The following is a 23109-nucleotide window of genomic DNA, read 5'->3' on the forward strand; positions in this document are numbered from 1 at the left end:
CTCGCAAATAGAATCGAGACACCGCGATGAAGAGCGAACCTGTAACAAAGTTCATTTAAACATAAACATTGTGGTTAATTTAAAGAAAAGAATAAGCATAGATTTCCTGTACAGTGAAGCATCAATATATTCTCAAAGAACAAAGGCGTTAAACTATAAACATTAACAAATTTGCAATGAATACAAAACTTGCATTTTTATGTTTTTCTCATACATGGAGCAGTCCAACAATCGCTCCTTTTGTATGTGTGATATTTTGTAAAAATGAAATGTCCTGGCGTGCGCGTAAGTATTTTTTATCGTCACAAGGTTTATAAAAGCGTTTTTTTTGGCGATAACGTGGTTTTTCACACTAAATGAAATATAACTTTTAGCGGAGCTACACAATACGTCTTAACAAGTCGGCGACCAAACATCAAAGGTAATGAAGTACATGTTAACATATCGGCGACCAGAAGTACAACTAACTATAAAGACTCTAGAATTTTCCTAACAAATGATAAATTATTCTTTCTTCTGTTTCGCAGCTTCTTGCTATCAAGCGCTGCGGCAATGATTTTAAATATCTGCACCCAGCGAGTCATAGTGTTTAAAAGTACCTTTTAAACGCTGGCCGCGCGTCTTGGTATAGGCGCACGATGTCTGAAATCCAATAAAATCACATTGCTTCCCGCGTGAGGAGCGATGACTCCGTCAGTATCATCGCGACTCACGCGTAGTCGTGAAATTATTGCTTTCGTGAAACAAGTTAGTATTACCTGCAAAAATTCTTTACAATAGATCTTACACACTACATCAGGCAAAGTGGTTAACATACAGAGTATCGGGTAAGTATATTCGTACGACTGAAATTGATAGTAATTTGTCCATAGGGTAACTACATGACAATTGAACTGTGCTCTTTCTAATGTATTGTACAAAGATAACAAATGTTCATTTCTCGGTAAAAGATAATGAAATTAAGATAAAGATACACATACATAGATACGTTATACATGGCATAATAAATATTAAAAAATAACAAAGAAATAAATTACTTGACTTCGCAGGAAGTCTGGGTGCTGTGTGTACTCGTGGAAAAAATATATTAGAAAAAATTGACATTCTTGTTTTGCAATGAAATATTACAGGAATATTTTTGTCGTTGTTTCGTGGAAGATTTCTTGCAGTAAATACGTAGCACTTATTTGTGGCTTTCATGACCTGCAAAAAAAAAATGTTTCACTACACTTGGGTAGGTATGAGTTGCACTGGGAGTGGTAGAACTTCGGGTATAAATGATAGCACTGCACTTGAGAGGGGAAATTGATTACACTCTCACAGTGGAGGAAAAGTAGGGCATCACTATCACTGTGGAAGTTGGAGTAGTTGTCGGGTGTGATGTTGCGTTGGAAATACGTCGTGGGTCAGGAACTGTAAGATTGGTTCTGCAACATGTTGAGCCGTATGGTGGCGGTCTCTATTTCACCTGACACATGTCCGTGCTTCCATTTATGTTTTCGTACATGAAAAATACAAGAAAAAATCTGTATTAGAATGTGCTTACTTACTAATAACTTAGTCTAAAAGAAAAATGGATTAGGTAAGGATAACAATTGTTTATGTACATAAGGTCTCACTCTCTTAGGAATTCTTAGTTCTAATATTTATCTATTTTTCTGGTTTTATTTGGTTCCACACGTTTTCGTCATTACTCGGCCTGGTCAGTAAATTCGGTAGCAATTGTCTAAATCGAGCTTAAGACTCTTCCGATTAGTGTCTTCATAATTTCACAAGGTACATGAATGCTTAATTCATTACTTAATCATATTTTTATTTCGAATGCATTTCAAACACATTTGGCATCCGCGCTCGTTGTGCAAAGCAAAATTGATTGTTGAGCGCTCAGCGTACACAGTGTTACGTCCGTTGGTCACAATCACATGATAATAACTTGACACAGTGTTGCCAATTTAGCGACTTTGTCGCTAGAAATGTCGACTTTTGCCTTCGTCTTAGCGACAAAAAAACTTTTTAGCGACAAAAATTATTTAGCGACTTATTTGGCGACTTTTGGAGTACAAATCAAAATTATTTTGGGCCAGCATTTTCATTAACAAAACTAAGATTTTAACTATAGAATGGGTACTACACTGACTTTGTTCTAGATTTACTAAGTTAAATTAAGTTCTTAGCAGATCATGTAGCATTGTTCAGCATTTTCTGGATGTGGGAATTGCCTACAGAGTAAGAAAACCTTGACTATAGAACAATTCATGATTCATTACCCACTAGCCTGTTATCGTCGATAGCGTATCGCTCTATAATTCTTCAACTTTTGAACTTCCTTTATTTTTCGAATTGACAAAAAACATATGTAATATTAAGTATAATAAAATACATTTCTGTTCAGCAACCTCTAATTTTTCGAAATGTTAACTCGCAGTCAAATGATTACCACATGCACACTGGTAACACAAGAACAATTCGGTGGGAGTATCTCAGACATTACGTTTTAAACAATGAACAAAAGGACTGATATCGAGTTACCGAGTGAGTAGATTCTTTCATGACCTCTAGTTCGCTAGAGTTTTAATGTATTTTCAGTGATTATAAATTGGTGAAACTTATGTTGTGGTGGCTTACATAATGGATTTACCGCAAAAGAAGAAGCAGTACGCTCAAAAATATCGGGATGTGTGGGAAGCAGAACCTGAATTCAATGGGTGGCTGAAACCAGTCGTTGCAGTCTTATCCAAGGCAAGATGTCAAGTATGTGCAACAGAGTTTTATGCTAAATTGTGTGATATTAGAAAGCATTCGAAAACTATTAAGCATAAACAAAAAATTTATTTAAAAAAAACACAAACTACCTTACATGTGAAAATTGTTCCGAAAACTACAGTTAGAATAGCAAGCAGAGCGGAAGGCGCCCTTTCTTTATTTTTAGCTGTAGATCATTTAGGAATACTGTGCAAGAAGGTGTTTTCCGGTGATGAGGGCGCTAAAGCATGCAATTACATCGTACAAAGTGCACTAACATTATAACTGAAGTTTTGGCTCCATATTTTACACAATCATTGGCTGAAAATATAGGTAACCAACAATACAGTGTACTAATAAATGAATCCACAGATGTATCAATATCTAAAATGCTAGGTATCATTATACGGTACTATAGTGTAAACAACCAAACCATTTGATCAGCATTTCTCAAACTCGCTGTAGTAGAAACTGCAGATGCAAGAAATCTGGCTGCTGTTCTTGTGAATTCTTTGAAAGATCTCAAACCTCCAATCGCTAATATGGTAGGAATTGGTACAGACAATGCTTCTGCAATGGTGGGAATAAACAATGGGCTTTTCGAACAACTCAAGACAGAATGTGGTTTGATGCATTTGGTATTGTTCAAATGCATTTGTCACTCTCTTCAGCTTACAGTTTCGCACGCGTCAGTGAATACCATACCTAGAAACATAAAGTTTCTTGTACGGGAAACCTACAATTGGTTCTCCACTTCACCCAAAAGACAAGAGGTTTATGAGACAACAAATTATGGAAAACAGCCACTAAAAATTTTGAAGGTCTGTGCAACACGTTGGCTTTCAATTGAACAAGCAATACGAAGAATTCTGGAGCAGTGGGAAGAACTAAAGCTACATTTTTCACTTGCCATGGTTCAAGACTGCCGATCTTTTGTACAAGATGTATTGTGACGACTCAAATCATCTTTACGTGTTTTACCTTAAACGTGCTTTACAAGAAGTACAAATAGCAATAAAATCTTTTGAAGGAGAAGATAATGACCCCACTAAATTACTAGATACACTTGTATTTCTCATGCAGTCACTCCGACAAAACATAGTTCTTCCAACTGTTGATTTGTTGACAACACCAGTTGCAAGCGAATGTATGTACGCAAATCCGAACCGTGGCTTTATGTATGAACATAAATTGTCTGAGTCAAGTTTGTCTGAAGAAAATAAAGTTTATTTGAAGAAGAGATGCATTCAGTTTAGTTTGAAACTCATAAAAGAAATTCAACAAAGAATGCCAAGTAACGTTACGATCCTTAAAAAAATGTCAGTGCTGAATGTTGAAGAAACACTAAAAGTGAATAAAAATAACGCTGTAGCAGATGCAGCCAAAGAATTGGGTTTTAGTGGCGATTTCATAGACGGTATGCTGCAAGAATGGCATAATATCAACTTCATTAGGTGGAATAACACTACTAACACTGTTCGATTTTGGAGTGAGGTTTAGCAGCATAAAAATGCCGCAGGGGAGAATCCTTTTTCTTTGATTTCACAGCTAGCAATGACTGTTCTATGCCTACCGCATGCAAACGTAGAAATGGAAAGAATATTCAGTTCTATGAACATTATAAAAACTAAACAACGTAACAGATTATCGTTAAAGACAATTAATGCTTTCATCATATTGAGAGACCAGTTGAAGAAACAAAATAAAGATTGTGCATTTTTTGACATACCGTCAGACGTATTGGAGCTTATTGGAACGAACAAAAATTACTCTTTTGCGACAAAACCAGTCGAACTGCAACATCATCTTCTGAGCGACGTTCAACCCTCTACATCAACTACAGTTCTGTCAGAGCATGAAACAGAAGAGTTATTCGATCTTCTGAGTGACGACGATGAATAGCTCACATACCGGTATGTATATTTTGTAACCTAATTTGAGTTCTTGCTTTCTTTTGTTACAAATATAGTTGTATATTTCTAGTATATTTGACTACTGTAATTGAAGCAACAATTTATGTGTTGCATCAATTATGAAAACATGTTTAATTAAACGTTAGCGTATTTTATATGTATGTTGTTGCAAGCGATGCGTCATTTAATGAAGACAATATAGCAATCACATATATGAGACAATTTTTATTAGTATTTTATTACCCCCCTCCCCCAATGGCTTATTGCACCATTCGCAGGACAAAATTTTCAGTACACCCCTAGTAAAATCAGTTTTAGCGACTTTCTAGCGACTTTTGATATTGAATCTAGCGACTCGGGTTTTTTAGAGATGGCAACACTGACTTGACAGTTCCACAACGCTAGCAGCAGTATTCTGCGAGAAGCAGAGCGTTTGGTGTCTACTAGCCGTGGTGTGAGTTTTTACACAGTTTTTCATCGACCCTGGATTACGGAAGCAGCCAGATGCGGCGACTCCCGCAGCTGTTTCGAAGAATGTGTCCGTGGAAAGGCGTACAGTGCCGTTTGTGGTAAGTACAACACTTATTCACTTTCACTCTTCGGCTTTCTACATCGTGGTTTCGTGGTACAAGTACTTATAACATTACTTCACACGCGGTATTTCACACGTGTCCTTGGATTTATCACCTTTTCAGTTCACACTTTATTGTTGATTCGTGTTCACATTTATTTGGTGGTCATTTTAAGGTTCACACGCACCACTTTTATACGTGTCCATTTATTACTTGTCTATAGTCGGTTCACACGCAGCAGCATATACGTGTCCATTTATTACTGACTGCATTATTACTACAAAGTACAGTTAACATTTAGTATACAATTCATGTATAAAAATTATTTACAAAGAAATATTTAGTCTCTGTGACTACAAGGCCTGACGAAAAGCGTGTCTCTTGTTCGTAGTTTGTGCTTCCAAGGCACTTTAGGTTTACACTTTGTTCGAAATCTTGTTATTCTTTTCTTTTTACAATAGTTACTCTTTTCTCAAGTTCAGCTCTTTTATTTTCTCTCTATTACGTCGTTAGTTTGAAGACATAGTCAATGTGGCTTCGTTTACGTGATGAACAGTTCGTGTTCAAACTACCATTAGGGAAATTGGGAAGCTTGGTGTTCTCTGTCGTGCAATTGCACGTAACAAATCTTAATTGAAATCGCAATTTGCGAAGAATAAGCATAGCCCGTCGACAACCAATGTGTCACGACTATCCATTCGTATAGCCTGTATGTATCAATCATGCAACCTGCTCGTAAAATTCACTTCTCTACTGGATAAGGTAGGATGGTTGGATAAGGTAGGATGATAAGGATACTGGTTAGAGGAAAACACAAAAGACTTTTATGGAGTGAAGAGATATGAAGACACAGTGTTAATGACGTATGATATGATGAGCTTAACATGAATTGTTATCACCTTAGTTTTTCATGACAAATAGTATAATTAAATCGATGCAGTAGTTTCAGTGTCGTCTGATCCAGCTCTCTAAACAATTTTCTATGCATATCTAAAATTACTTAAACCATGCATTAGCAGTGAACAGTGTCTGTTAACTATCTTCTGTTCCACGTATCGTAAAATTGGTTTTCTAAAAAAAAATCGTCGTATCTCGAGGACTTGAAATAGATATTTCTAGTACTAAATTAGTTTATTTATAAATGGTCTTTGTAAGTATTTCAGCTGCACTGTGCCGTAAAATTGTTATGAGCGTAAACGGTTTTCTCTGTATTATAATAAAATAATTGAGTTGCGCACTTCTTTCCTGCTACCTGTATCGTTATTGACTTACTTGATTCTTATATGCTAAGCTGCTGCTTTTTGCCTGCTGCGTTTCATAGGTGGTCTCATAAAATTTGTTGTCACACACTCCTTATGCATAACATAACATTTACCTCATTAGAGTAAGCGACCTTAATATGTTTTTTATTTTTTTACCTACGAGCAATCATTCTGGTCTGAATGATCATTTTAATTTATTTCATTCAAGAGGAGAGAGCTTTGCTACACTTAAAACTAGTGGTAGCAGGTGGCACTTAGCACGTCCCTACTATAATATTTATTTGTCAGCTCTTTCGGCTGTGGCCGTTCATGGCTCAATTAACTTAAAACTAACTTACATCTAAGGCAAATCTTGCTCTCCTACAATAAATCAGTTTTACTTCAGGTGCTCATATAAATTACTTATATTGTTGTGGCAGGTCGACAGCGTGTTAGTCCTGTGCATTACTCTTACATACGTCGGTACTTCACTCGTAGTATGACAGCTTATAGTGTGTGAATATTTTACTTTGGCAGCTTAACTTAACAGATATTTTCAATGGTTGACTCAGTATTTCTTCAAGTCTGTGTGATGACACAATCCTTTTATTCGTCCAGATACAGGGTCAGCTAATAGAGAGCAACCAGTGTGCGGCTTTCTTAATATAATATATGGTCCATACAAGTGCTGCCTCTTGCGATTCTTATGATGAATCAAAGATGGTTTGAAGTGTGTCTTTAATAGCACTCGTTCATTTATACGATACGATAAGACTTTGCTAATGTGTTTGTCATGCGCCTTTTTTCTTAGGTTGGCATGAGTGGTTAAAGATATGAGAGCTTGTCTTAACTTGTCGTCTAATGTTACTTCAGGGTGTTGTAATTTTGGGATGGGGTCTACCCATTCATTTCTTTCTAGTCGTTTAGAGACTAGTTCTGATGGTGTGAAACCAGTTGATACGGGAGGTAAATTATTAACAATCTCTTCAAAGAGTGTGACGAAATCATTCCACCGTGTCTGCTGGTTTGGAATATACATTCGTATGAAACGATTGAACTCTTTGAATACTACATCTGTGGGATTACTTTGCGGTCGGTACCGGGATATCAAAATTTGTCTGATGTTGTTGGTTACAAGGAAATTTCTCCATCGTTTCCCCACGAAAGTTGATGCGTTATCAGATAATATGGCTTCAGGCTTGCCAAAGCGAGGAAAATAGTCTTTCTCAATACGTCTAATTAGTGGCAGTATATTAGATGACTTCATTGCATAGAGTCTCACGTGTTTGGTAAAATGATCTAACAATACGACCTGATCCTTGACACCTCCTCTTCCCTCAGGAAGTGGACCTGCATAATCCAAACTGACGATTTGGTTTGGTCATTCTGTACGTATCGAGTTTAAAGGTAAGGCATTTGACAAGTTGAAAGGTTTCGCCTTTTGGCAAATGGAACAATTTCTTAATAATTGGTGCACCTTCTTGTGAAGATTGGGTACATAGCAGTATGTTTAAATCTTGCGTTTGCATTTTTCTGGGCCATAGTGACCCCAGGAGAGGTGAGTGTACCAAATGAGATGTTCAACATAATCTTTAGGAATACAGACACACCACCTTCCTGTCAACAGAGAAGTTCGGTGAAACAAAACTCCATTGTGTACTTTATAAAGTTTTGACAACGAGTGATCAGGGTTGTTTTGAAGAATCTGTTTAATTTCTAGCCGATTGCGATCTGTGTCTTGAAGAGTATTCATTTGACGGCAAAGACGCAAAAAGTAACTCCTATGTAGAGGATCTTTCAAAAGAAGAATTTTGTGATTAGAAATCTGTTCTATTAATTCAGTAGGCTATGGCAATCCTTCCGGCATACGTGACAATGCATCAGCAATAATGCTATTCTTGCCCTTTACGTAAATAATTTCAAAATCATACTCTTGTAGAAATAAACACCATCGAGTAAGCCGAGGATGATACAGTTTGCAAGAGAGTAAGAAGCTCAGTGCTTGATGATCTGAATATACTCTGATTTTGTGACCATAAATATAGTAATTAAAGCGGCGAAAAGCCACACAACGGCTAATCCCTCTAATTCGGTTATGGAATATGATATCTCACATTCGGTTAAGACCCGACTGGCAAAACTGCTTATTTTGACTTCCTCGTGCCCATCAGTTTTGTCTATTTGAAATAAACATGCACCTAATCCTTGAAACGATGCATTGCAGGAAATGTAGAAATCTAAACTCATGTTTGGATGACTTAAAATGTTACTCTTTAGAAGAGCATCTTTGATCTTGTCAAAGGTTTTTGGCATTCAGAAGTCCACATCCAGTGGACGTTTTTCTTGAGCAAATTTAACAATGCGGGATTGTTCATTGATTGATTCGGAATGAAGCGACGGAAGAATGAAGCTAATCCAATGAAACCTTTCAGTTGCCTTTTAGTGCAAGGCACAGGGAAATTTTCTATTGCTGTTAACTTGCTGGGATCAGGTGAGATTCCTTCCGAAGAAATTACATGTCCTAAAAACTTGACTTCTTTCTTGGCAAATCTGGATTTTTGTAAATTTGCGGTAACACCAAAATCAGAGAATCTTTGAAAGATCTTTTGTAGGAGAGTTAAATGTTCTTCCCAGGAAGTCGTTGCTATCAGTAAATCATCAACATAGACGGTGACTTGGTCAAGTAAGTCTGGTCCTAGCACATGATCAAGTGCTGCAATAAAAACATCAGAACTAATGTTGAGACCGAAAGGTACTACACGAAAATGATAGGATCTGCCGGCAAAGATAAAGGCTGTGTACTTCCTCGATGATGATGACAGTTTCACCTGCCAATAGCTACTTCGGAGGTCTATTGAGGATAAGAACCTCACACTATGGAATTTTTGAAGTTTTTCCTCCAGGGGTTCTGGTCTAGTGCATACAGGAATGATGATTTGATTAATATTCCTTGCGTCCAAGACAAGTCTGACGCTTCCATCGTGTTTGAAAACAGGTAATAACTGGCTACAGTAGGGAGAGTCGGACGGTTCTATGATTTTCCACTTAAGCATTTTACGTATTTCTTGTTTGACGGCTTCTTTACGGGACTGCGGAACTGAATAGGTTGTTTTGCAAAAAGTATCATGGGGTTTCACTCTCATGTTAAATTCATAGTCTGCTATGATATCTGGTTTTCTGGAAAAAATGTTCGCAAATGTTGATAATAGGTCATGTAGTTCATACTTCTGTCTGTCGTCGAGTCCGTCTGTTTCCACAATTTTTATGCGTAACTCGTCGGCAGTTGGTAATAAGTCAGGGTCATTGTTGACGTCACTGAACTCGTCAACCGCACGGTGGTAATGTTGCCTGTCAGAGGGTCTACGTATTTTCACTTTACGTTCCAGGTTAGTTATCCTGACTTTGGTTCTCATTAGATGTATGACCAGTGTCCTATCATCTAGTCTTAATGTGCACTTACCTTCAGCTAAATCAATGATGGCACGATTTCTTCGTAGAAAGTCCATTCCTAACAAGCATGGCACTGATAGGTTCTTTACTACTAAAAATGTACACTGTGTACAGTCGGATTTAAATTGTATTGTTGCTTGTACTTGCAAGCTAACCTTCTGTACTAGGGAGTCTACTGCTCCGGATACAGTACATCCTTGTATAGGAAGTGAAGAAATTTTTGTTACAGAGCACACCTTTTTATATGCACACATAGACATAGCATTAATATTTGCATCTGTGTCGATGATGGCAATGATTGGTATATCATAAATGTGAATCAGAGTTGACACTTGTACTTGATTTTCCCAAAGGTCGTTGTTTTCGTAGGTGTTCTTTTCGTCTAAGAGTTCGTTCTGTAAGTCTCTGTCGTCTTCGTATCTAATTACTTTGATATGTCTTTTAATGAAGTTGCCCCCCATTGGTTCCGCAGCTTCCCCGTGGAGGCCTAAAGAAGCTGCTAATGGTTTTCCGACTGGGGTGGAGCTGAAATGTCAGTTATTTTTACTTGACTAGTATTTTGCGACATACCAGGTCGAAAATTTGCGTTCGTATCCCATACGACTTGTGCATCTCTTGATTGCGTGTTATTTGACATCGCGTTTGGTGCTTGGTTCGCCTGAGTGTAGAAAATGGTAGGATTTCCTTGGCTATTATGACCGGCGGTGTCAGGAAAAGCATGCGACGAATTGTCCTGACTATTGTTCCTGAACTGTTGGTTGGGTTGGTGAGAAAATGTCGCATTTTTCGGCTGTGAAAAATTCATTTGCTGAGAGGGAGTGAAGTGACTCGGCTGACTGTACTGTTGTGGTCTGTTATAATTGTTCCATTTCTTTCCCTTGTGACGATTTCCATTATTCGTCTTGTTGTTCTGGTACTGATAATTACCATTGTGATTTATCGGTGAATTATCGTATTGTTGCTGTGTGTTTTGATAAATCGGATTGTATCTATTCTGGTGTGGGTATTTGTTATATTGATTTCCATTATGGTGGTTGAAACTGTTATGATTGCCGTAAGGCTGAGCGTTTGGTTGTCCCGTGTTATATTGGTACGACATTCCATTGACGCAATTTGTTATGTGCTGCTGCGGAGCGGGCGGTCCATTATTATAATTATTCCGCGTGCTAGCACGCACATCCTCATAGATCATATCCAAATTGTCAAGAACAGAAAGAAAGGCTTCTAGGTCTTCTTCATTCACATTGACTAGTTTTTCTCTTATTGACACAGGAAGTTTTGACTTTAAGATCATGATTACATCTTTGGTTGAAATGGGTGTGTACCAATACTGAATTTTACGTAGATATTTTTCAAAATAACGTCTCAAACCTCCTCCTTTGTTGTTGAAAGGTTCGGCGTTGTATACCTCCTTTCGGAATCTTTGTATACCTGAACTCCAAAATTTATTCAAGAAATGCTTTTCAAAATCTGCATAGGTGTGACATTTGTCTATTATTTCTGTACCCCAAATTGATCCTTCACCGTGCACATAGCCTAAGATGAACAGTATCCGCTGCCTGTCGCTCCATGATTCTGGAAAAGCACCTGTGAATGATTTTAAAAAATATCATGGGGTGTATATTTCGTTTTTCAGGTATAAAAGGCCGAAAAACTGTGTTTTAGCACACTCTCGTCTCGCATTAGTTCAACGAGTGTTAGTTGATCGGCATGACTACGTGACGTGGAAGTTTCGTCACGCGTATTATTTACTGTTGGTGAGAATTGTACCTGACACTCGGGATATTAACGATTATCGTGTTCTGGCGGTAGCGAATACTCACTTTGATTGTCACCTTGCAATTCCGTAACTTGTCGTTTCAGTTGATCTATATCATTGCTTAGCTGACGTTTCCATTCCGGAAGATCGTGGCTAAATGCTCGTCTGATTTCACCTAATTCACTGGTTAAAGTGTCACCAGAAGTACCGGGAACGGTTAAGATTTCGGCTGTAGCAGATTTAACCGTACCCTTTAGTTCAGCGTGTACCTTGCTGACAATGTACTGTTCTTTGGATTGCATCCACTCTTCAAATTCCCTATTAAGTGTATTGATTATACCGGTGTTGACATCTGCGATCTTTTTGACAATATTGACATCGGATATTTGCTGAGCAAGGTCTTCAACTCGCTCGCCAACGTGGTTGACACCTTCTGTCAATTCGCTTACTCTCTTTGAAACATCACTCTAATGTTTCAAAGAGTCACTCGCAGTTGATCTACACACATCTATTTGGGCCTGCATATCTGTGAACTTGCTACCAATACTGGTCTCGGCGGATTCCACCATCGAAAGAACACTATCAATTTTTGCGTGTACGCTTGCGTTTAGCTCGCTTGCGTAAGCAGTGGTAATGGCTTTAATTTTTTCTTCCATGGTGTCATTCGAATTTTTGATTTGTCCTTGGATGTCGGTAATAACAGAATTGTTCATTCGCACTTGAGTGTCCTCTATCCTTGATTCTAAACTGTTGAACCTGCTGTCACTTTGATTTACTAACTGACTGATTTGCGTTTCAATATTGTCACTTTGGTTTGTTAACTGTCCCATTCGAGTGTCAAGATTACCCATGTGAGCTTCACTCTTGTTTGTAAACTGTGCCATGTTTGCTTCAAAACAGGTTTTCATATCAGCAAACAATTTTAGTATATCTGACGGCGAGCACTCACGTGACTGCGACGCGGTCTGTGGCGCCGACAGATCACGTGTCGCTTCGTCGTCTGTTGTTCCCTCACTACGAGATTCAGGTTTGTTTACACCCGCGCGCGGTCTAAGTTGCCTTGGTTGCTCATCAGCCATCGTAAACTTAAAGTAGTTACACTGCACGAGCTAGAAAAGATACTTTTTTTTAATTATGATTTACACTTGTCACGTTCGCCAAGGATTTCGCGTCCTGATTTCTCAGATATTGCTTGCGCGTTATAAACAATTTGAACTCTGTCACACGAAAATGCCAATATGGCAACGGGAGTGATAGAATAAATGAAAAACACTTATAGAGCTCTGAAACTGGCACAGATAGCGGCCATTGTGATTCACTAAAATGCACAGCTATGGAAATTCCTGCTAACTATTTCTAGCTATTGTAAGCGAAATGATGTGATAGAGGCGGATCTAATAGCAAATGGAAACAGAAATTAGGAAATTAAATTGCTTGAGGAAAAGGAAAAAAGCGTAGAGAGTGAATGTCACGAGCCGACTGAATGCTCGGTACGCAAAGCTACAAACGTAATGAAAAATCGTACTCACATTAGTTGTCTTGCGTGCTGCTATTTATTGCTGTTGTGGATTATTACTGCGATTTTCTGCATATGCGTACTTTTTTTTATCACTGGTTTTGGCTTCCAATTTTTTCCAGAACGTAGCATGAAAATAAAAAGAACAAATTAGTATTTTAGTCAAGTCCTTGTTCGGGCGCCACATCTACCGTTAACAGGTTTTTGCTTTTCACATTTAACCAAATATAACATTGATGATGATAATTTATGGCAATGTTTGCCGACAAGATAAAAAATGCAACCTTTAACACTAGATTGCGTACTCACGGCAGTTCTCCTTGGCCGTTTTTTGGTACGACTTGGAAAGAGAGAAAAATTAATGAATGATCGCCGATGCGTCGGTTCTCGATTGTGTTCAGGAGACGTACAGATTGATTGCGCGAAAATAGTTTCTCAAATGACCTCTTGACCCAGATTGCTTTCACGCAATCAGACTCTTCAATGAAATTACCTAAGGGACCTATTTGAATAATAAAAAAATTGAAATGAAATCAAAACAGTGAAATTTTGTAAAAAAAAGTTGTCAGATCGGAAATTGAACACTTTAATGGTCTCCCAAATAGAATCGAGACATCGCGATAAAGAGCGAACCTGTAACAAAGTTCATTTAAACATAAACATTATTTGTGGTTAATTTAAAGAAAAGAATAAGCATAGATTTCCTGTACAGTGAAGCATCAATATATTCTCAAAGAACAAAGGCTTTAAACTATAAACATTAATAAATTTACAATGAATACAAAACTTACATTTTTATGTTTTTCTCATACATGGAGCAGTCCAACAATCGCTGCTTTTGTATGTGAGATATTTTGTAAAAATTAAATGTCCTGGCGTGCGCGTAAGTATTTTTTATCGTCACAAGGTTTACAAAAGCGTTTTTTTTTGGCGATAACGTGCTTTTTGACACTAAATGAAATATAACTTGTAGCGGTGCTACATAACACGTCTTAAAAAGTCGGCGACCAAACATCAAAGGTAATGAAGTACATGTTAACATATCGGCGACCAGAAGTACAACTAACTATAAAGACTCTAGAATTTTCCTAACAAATGATAAATTGTTCTTTTCTCTGTTTCGCAGCTTCTTGCTATCAAGCGCTGCGGCAATGATTTTAAATATCTGCACCCAGCGAGTCATAGTGTTTAAAAGTACCTTTTAAACGCTGGCCGCGCGTCTTGGTATAGGCGCACGTTATAAACAGATTTCGTTACTTTACTCTCGCGTTGTCATGCTTAGTATCATTGTAAACTACAGCTCGATGGTTGTCCTTTTCTCATATGCAAAATGTCTGAAATCCAATAATATCACAACCTTTCCTCTCCAGTTTTGCTCACAACTCTACTCTACTCCGTCATTCCACCTAATTTTCAACATTCGTCTGTAGCACCTCGTCTCAAATGCTTCGATTCTCTTCTGTTCCGGTTTTTCCACAGTTCATGTTTCACTACCATAGAATGCTGTGCTGCAAAGGTACATTTTCAGAGATTTCTTCCTCAAGTTAAGGCCTATGTTAGATACTAGTAAACTTCTCTTGGCCAGAAATGCCCTTTTTTCCAGTGTTAGTCTGCTTTTGATGTTCTCCTTGCTCCGTCCGTTATTGGCTATTTTGCAGCCTAAGTAGCCAGTAGTTAAATTTCTCGCTGTTCTCATTTCTGATGTTTCTCGTTACTCTCATCTTTACTCTCTGTCCATATTCTGTACTAAGTACAATCAGCATATCGTATAATTGTCTCTCACTTTCACTCACGATAGCAATGTCATCAGTCAATCTTATCCTTGGTATCCTTGTACCTTGAATTTTAATTCCACTCCTGAACCTTCCTTTTAAATCCACAATTGCTTCTTCGATGTACAAATTGAACAGTAGGGGTGAAAGACTACATCCTAGTCTTGCACCTTTTTTAATCTGAGCACTTCATTCTTCCTCTTCTAGTGTTATTGTTCCCTCTTGGTTCTTGTACATATTGTATATTAGCTGTCTTTCTTTATGGCTTACCCCTATTTTTTTCAGAATTTCGATCAACTTGCCTTATTTTAAATTGTCGAGCGCTTTTTCCAGGTCAACAAATCCTATGAATGTGTCTTGATCTTTCTTTAGTCTTGCTTCCATTATCAACCGCAACGTGAGAGTTGCCTCCTGGTGCCTTTACCTTTCCTAAAGCCGAACTTATTGTCGTCTAACACATCCTCAATGGTCTTTTCGATTCTTATGTGTTTTATTCTTGTCAGCAACTTGGATGCATGAGCTGTCAAGCTGATTGTGCAGTAATTGTCGCACATGTCAGCTGAATGGCTACAGATGATTTTTTCTCATGAATCACGTTTTATGCTCCATCGGACACATGGCCGTTAGCGTGTATGGCGTGAAATACCCTGCAACAACTGTCGGAAGTATCCAGGCCGGAGCATTATGTTCGTCAGAATGTTTTCGTGGCGTTTCTGAATGATCTCGTCATTGTTGAAGGCACGGTTGATCACCACACTCTGCCTGTGTCCTGGGGGGTCCATATCCGAGCCCACATGCAGATTGTTTTTCGGCGACACGTTGGCATCTACTAGCGTACTAGCGAGACAATACAACGTGTCACACAGCTCGCAGTGTACATGCGTGATTCGAAGACTATCAGAATAGTTTCACTGTACTCACCTGGTCACCAAACTCCCCGTATTTAAATTCAATCGAGAATCAGTGAGGTCGGCGATACGTCTAGATACGACTCCGACAGGTCACACGTACGTAAGCATCCTGTCTATTCACCTGCGTCAATTCATGTCCATTATGCATTCCGACGGACTTGGACAATTATAGCAAGACAATGAGACACCCTACATGTCTAGAATTGCTACAGAGTGACTCTAGAAACATTCTTCTGAGTCTAAACACTTCCGCTGGCCACCAAACTCCCCAGACGTGAACATTACTGAGCATTTCTGGAATGCCTTGCAACGTACTGTTCAGGAGAGATCTTCACTCCCCCGTACTCATACGGATTTATGGACAGCCCTGCAGGATCCAGGATGTCAATTCCCTCCAGCATACTTCAGACACTAGACGAGTTCGTGCCACGCCGTTTTGCGGCACTTCTGTGTGCTCGCGGGTGCGTACACGATATTAGGCAGGTGTACCAGTTTCTTTGGCTCCTTGGTGCGCATGCCAAATGAGTGATCAACTCACAAGGAATTTTTTTTACACAACAGATATGAAATACATTAAATGTAATAATAATAATAAATCTATGTAAAAAGTGACATTTTTGGTAATATATTGAGGTGCAAATTACTGTACAAAGAATTTCTGTCGTACTCTTAATGTACTGATTGTGACAAGTAAATATGTGACCACAAGTACAACGAATACGCGTTAAACATGATGGTAAGAGTGTGATGTGCATGAATGTAAATTCATAGGCTTGCAAACGCAGCTGATCCTGTAGGGCCCATCTATCATTATTCGGTAGCAGTGCACATCAATGCATCTACAATACTTTGTACTTAATCATAATCACCACCACTGCAAAAAAAGACTAACATTACCCATTACCAGGGAACTGAACATGGCTTAATATACGAGGGTAAGTCAATTGTTATCCGCAAAGTAGTTATAAAATTTCATTTTAATCAAATAGGAAACTTACGAGAACATCATTTTTCGATATAGTCTCCTTGCGTTTCATCGCACTTTGTCCATCGTTGTACAAGCTTCCTGATGCCCTCGCAAAAGAAGGTTCTCGGTTGAGCTGCGAACCAGGAATGCATCGCATCTTTCACTGCTTTGTCCGAGGCCAATCGTCGGCCCCTTCATGCATATATGAGTGGACCAAACAAGTGACAGTCAGAAGGGTCAAAATCGGGACTATATGGAGGATGGTCCAGTACTTCGAATTTGAGTTTCTGGAGTGTTGCAGCAGTGTGGGCACCATTATGCGGACGGGCATTGTCGGGCAACAACACAACGCCTTTTGACAGCAATCCTCGGTTTAAGTAGTAAGTCTAGGGGACTGCTGACATCAGATGTTAAGTCCCATAGAGTGCTTAGAGCCATTTGAAACATTTGAACCTCTCTAAGAGAGGGATAATGCTCAACGCTATGCACACACTCTATGGCGTGAGGTACTAGCAAATAGCTCTCGACATTTACGAATACGATCCCACCACTACTCACTCTAGTTGTGACCTAACTCAACAGCTCAAGGTGCGTCAAACACGCATCTGGGGTGTGCACACACTCCAAACTCCCTCGAGAAACCAACTAACATACAACGCATCTCAGGCGTAGCTAAACGAAACAGCAGAGCAAAACTCCAAAGACGCTCCTAATAAGCGCAAAGACGACCAAGCTTCGGCACGAAAAACAGCCCGGTTGTTCACAACCTGGAGTTGCAAGCCGGCTTCTCCCATGTGACAGTCAACCCAACTCACAGAAACATGGAGCACAGTTCCAAGCGATCTACCACATCTGCATTATTACTAATATGATTCCATAGAGTTTGAAACACATTCATTACTCCCTTTTATCAACGTACTGTGATAAATAGGCAAGCATAGGGCATAGTTCTTATGACCTGTGTACTACCACGACTCAGATTGCACTCACTATCACCAGAAGGCAACCACATATTCCTAGCCTGATTGGGCCCACATCAGTACACTACTTGACATATAGTTTAATGTGACATATATGACTTACTCCTGTCGATTTTTCGTTTTTCAGCTGCCTGGCTTGTAAACAACAAAGTACCAAGTTACCTACGCTCAATTGGACGTGGGATGATGGCGGACACAAACCCATAAATAATTCAACTTACTTTCATAAATACAAATTCTTTACAGAATCGAGTGCCTAGTAAGATTGCAACTCGCAGTGTTCTTATATAACATCAAAAATGGCGGTGTGCTAGTTAATAAAATATACGTGCTTCCAGCCTCAGCTGTTCTACAAGACCTCCTCCTTCTTAATGAAACATAAGAGTGTCATAATTGTATTTTGTTTTATCAGCGGCATAGCGCTGCAGTTCTGTGCCATAGGCTTTATTTATTTGTCAGAGATTAATTATTAAGATTTCGCGTTTCCGAGGAAACTCACGCACGGCTTGCAAATGTGCCTTTATATTGCCCCCTGAATTGCGAGGCGAAAGGACACACCTGCAGGCGAGCAATTCACCTAAAGGCGCAAGAAAATCTAAGTTATCTACAACTATTTACATGACATACATTATACAGTACATTACGTACAAAATTTGAATGACCCGCGTGCGCCGTAAAAGTTCTTATGTTGGCAAAATAGAGAGCGCGCATGCGCAGAAGCGTCTATGTGACTCCGGCACTGCCGTTATATCGTAAATTTAGATCACGCGGCACAGTATTGCAGTTCATATTGTTCGTGTGCGCGCACGTTTCTTAGTCGTTGCATAAAGAAAATATTCCACCAAGATTACATATGAAGAGTACATTCGATGACAGGTAACTTAATTTTAAAATTACAATATTTGTTATAATACAATAAACTTTAGATTGTCGAATGTTCTTAGTTACATAGTATTGCATTGAAATGCTTCAAAGAAAAATGTCTTTTTGTTTCAGGTGCGTTGACCTATACATATCGTGTCGTTATTACAGTTTATATTCATCTGCTGCACAATAATGTTTCACAGGTTAGTGTCGTCGTGGTAAAGTTTTTTGATCACAGTAACATCGCTGTATAACAACGTAATTGATACATAAGCATGCCAATTTCCTATTTCCATTATAGTCGTTGTGATGCAGTTCGTTGTGACAAATAGCACTTTTTATTACAGATCGGACGTTACCCGTCGAGTAATTGGTCCATATGCAGTTCGTTTTCGATATTCCGTGGAAGCTTGGTTGCAGAACCTCGGACGGCACATAGCTGGCGTCGATCCTTGGACATACCAGGTAAGTGCGTCCGTCACATTTATAGAACATTCCATTCCCTGAAGATCCAACCAAAATTCTTCCACTCGTCGTGTTGTTGTCTGGACAGGCACGTTGTGACCATTTAATCCAGTTAACATCTTGAAGTTAGGTACTGTAGTAATGTCACTAGACGATGCACCAATTATACACTTCACATTTTCAGTTTCTCTTTTAAAATATAGCTCACCTAAATGTTCGTAGTTACTTATCAAAGAAGTCGTTCATCGCGTTTACAAAGGTACGATGCATGATGAATGTCATTAACAGTTTCTTTCACATAGGTTTCTGCGTAGTTGCAGACTTAGTAATGTACGTTAATGTCCGTGAACAGTGGTTCACTAAGCAATTTTTTTTAAAGTTTTTCACATTTTGGCACTCGTATCGTTCATATTTTCACATAGTAACAGTTACATTATACATCATTTAAAAAAAAATCGTAAGTAATCATACATATACACGTCACATATTTTCTTAGCGTAAACATAATACAGTTACACATAAACATATTTACATCATCATTACATAACTATAAATTATTACATTATGTCACATTTGATTACATGAATTGCAGATATTTACTTTCTCTTTAACGGTTTTGCTGGGATTTTATCGACGTTTTTTTTGTGATGTCATCTGAAATTAAGATTGGTTAGACACAACATTCATTACATCAGTAGGCAAGACCAGGCGTTTTCACTACTCAATAAATATTCAAAATAATAATAGACGGAAAACTGTTAGATTCCTCGCGTTTTGTGCGTGTGTGTATAGTGTCTGTGTGGCCTTGGCTACTGGTAGATGCTTTTCTTGCTGAGAGATGTGCGTCTAATCTATTTCTCGAAGTAAAAGGTCCCTTCACAGATGACGTCTGTCAGTTCGTCAAGTGTCATACCAAGTCAGTGGTACCTACAGTCACAAATGTTCCGTGAAAAATTAATATATCATTCACTGCTACGTAATCATAAATTTTACCTTAATATTCAGTCTTCTTGGTAGTGTCGCGGCGTTGAAAGAAAAGTTCTTCTGTCTTCAACTGCGTCACTGGTACAGCTGATATGAAAATTTCTATACTGCTTATTATCTATGTTGTAGCAAATAGAGTTTTGCGAGTTGCTTAGCAATGTTTTCATGGATATGACTTTGACATTATTTAGCATGAAATGCTCTAAAATCTCAGTGTGCGTATAGCCCAATAATTTTGTTAGTTCTAGGATGTTGTAACAGATACTCACCAGGATGCGGTATGTTGACAATAATATAAGGTCCTTCATAAAGCAGACGCTACTTAGCGTTGCGTCGTTTGAGTGCTACAGATTTATGATGAGTACGAAGTAGTACAAGCATTCCTGCCTTGAATTTTTGTTTTCTTTTTATTATGTTTGCGTGATGTTTGTTTCGTATCTGTGAGTGATGTGTCAGTGTAGTCAATACTTCTTTTATTTTCTGTTCAGGTGTGATTTCCTAGTCTGAAAACTTAGGTAATGGTTCTATCCATTGATCGTTCTGTTTGCAATTGAACATGATCTCGTTAGGTGTGTAATTTGTATTGTAAATATTTAAGTTATTGTGTACGTCTTCGAAAAGACTTAGGTAGGACACCCAATTAGTATGTTTTGATGAAATGTAAGTCCTCATGAATCGGTATAGTTCTCGGAAAAGTCTCTCAGTCGCGTTACATTGTGGACTAAACCTTGAAATAAATATACTTTTAATTTTATTGTCCCTCAAGAAATTTCTCCATTTGTACCCAGAGTAGTATGCTGCATTATCTGACAGAATTGCTTTAGGTTTTACTACGTGCGTCAGGTAATCACTTGAGAATCTTCGTATTATACCATTTGCAGTGGCGGATTTTAAAGCATAAAGTTTTATATGTTTAGAAAATATATCGTAAAAAGCTAAGATATATTTGACGCCTAGAGCTATCTGTTTTTGTGGATAAATTCTGAGGTTTTGATTTTTGACATATGACACATGTTTTCAGTTCCCTGTAAATTTTTCTTCTCATATTGCTAAAATAACAGTATGTGCTGAGCTTTGCCAAACACTTTTTCGTCCCATAATGACCCCAAACTAACTGTGTGTGCCAAATCAAATTACGTTCAGACTCTTTGGGAATGCATACACACCAGTTAGTAGCATTTGTATGTCGGCGATAAAATAACACATCATTGTGTAACTTGTAATACGTAGTCAAAGGATGATTGTGTTTTTCTACCAGTAATGTTATTACCTTATACTAATGAGGATCAGATTTTTGTAATTTAGCCATGTTTCTGCACATATCAATGTAATATTGATGATACTGCTCGTCTTGCATTAAGAGAATCCTGTAGTCATCTATATTTTCTAAGTCACTGTTGGTTTCATTCATACCTTGTGGAAGTCTAGACAAAGAGTCGGAAATGGTGTTGTCCTTACCTTTTATGTACTTAATTTCAAAAGAGTAGTTCTGAAGAGTAACTGCCCATCGTGATAATCTAGGATGTACAGGTTTACAAGTTAACAAAAATGTCAGGGCCTGGTGATCGGTATAAATTACTGTATGTTTGCGAAATAAATAATAATTGAACTTCTTGAATGCCCAGACTATGGAAAGTGTTTCTAACTCAGTAGTGGAGTATGTGCGCTCACATTCACTTAGAGTACGACTTGCAAATCCAATAATTCTTATCTGTTCCTTTTCTTTATTCTTTACAACTTGAAATAAGCAACAGCACAAACCAGAACGTGAAGCGGCACAAGTCATACAAAAGTCTAAATTGAAATCTGGATTGCTCAATATGTTTGCATTCACTAAAGCATGTTTAATTGTATTAAAGTCATTCTGGCACTGTTCCGACCAGATCCAAACTTGATTCTTTCTGAGTATATTTAACAGAAGTTTACTGTTCAAAAGTGGTTGTGGTAAAAAAACGTCTGAAAAATGAACATAGCCCAAGGAATGATTTTAACTGCTTTTTTGTTCGAAGGCTAGGAAAGTTTCTGATAGCATCTAATTTACTGGGATCAGGACGTATGCCCTGTGAATTAATGATATGTCCTAAATATTTTATCTCACTGCAACCAAATTTTGATTTTCTAAGATTGGATGTGACTCCAGCTTGTGCAAATTTTTCTAAAATTCTTTGAAGTGTGTCAACGTGTTCATTCCAAGACTGAGTAGCTATCAGTATATCATCTACATAGTGTGTGACTGTCTCAACTAAATCATCGCCAAGCACGGTATCCCGGGCTGTAATGAATACTCCAGAACTGACATTCAATCCGACGGGTAGAACACAAAACTGATAGGTTCGCCCCCTGAACATAAATGCAGTATATTTCCGAGAATCAGGAGTGATACCTACTTGCCAAAATGAATTAGCGAGATCTATTGTGGAAAAATATTTTGCATCTACAAATTTCTGTAACCGCTCTTCTAAATTTTCGGGTTTTGTGTGAACTGGTAAAATTATTTCATTAATTGCTCGTGCGTCTAACACTAGCCTAATGCTACAATTTGGTTTTTTGACAACAAGTAGAGGACCACAGTAAGGTGAGGTGGATTGTTCAATGACCTTCCAGTCTAACATTTGTTTTAATTCTTGCCACACAGCTGGTCGTTGAGATAACGGTACGTTATATATCTTGTGGTAGAAGATCTTGTGAGGATTAACTTCAATCTTGTACACATACATGTTGATAACACCTAATCGTTTGGTAAAAACTTGTAAATATTTGGATAACACTTCCGGTAGTTTTATACGTTCATATACACTGAGAGCTGTAGCTTCATTTATCTTATGGTCAAGCAATGTTTTCAAGTCCATTAGCTCTGTGTCAGATGAGTGTGTTTGCATGTCTTGAATGTCATTGTCAAGTACTAACTGAACCTTGTACCCTGTACAGTGTTTGTCATGCTTTAGAGTTCTCCTGTCCAAATCAATAATAATT

At 38.2% G+C, this 23109-nt stretch overlaps 1 protein-coding gene across 1 annotated transcript in view; it reads left to right on the top strand.

The window, feature by feature from the left end:
- LOC126473484 (solute carrier family 22 member 7-like) overlaps positions 1–23109 on the top strand; it is a 514289-nt gene that overhangs the window by 259481 nt on the left and 231699 nt on the right. The gene's annotated exons all lie outside the window — the stretch shown is intronic.

This window comes from Schistocerca serialis, chromosome 4 (genome assembly GCF_023864345.2).
Source record: "Schistocerca serialis cubense isolate TAMUIC-IGC-003099 chromosome 4, iqSchSeri2.2, whole genome shotgun sequence".
Taxonomy (NCBI): domain Eukaryota; kingdom Metazoa; phylum Arthropoda; class Insecta; order Orthoptera; family Acrididae; genus Schistocerca; species Schistocerca serialis.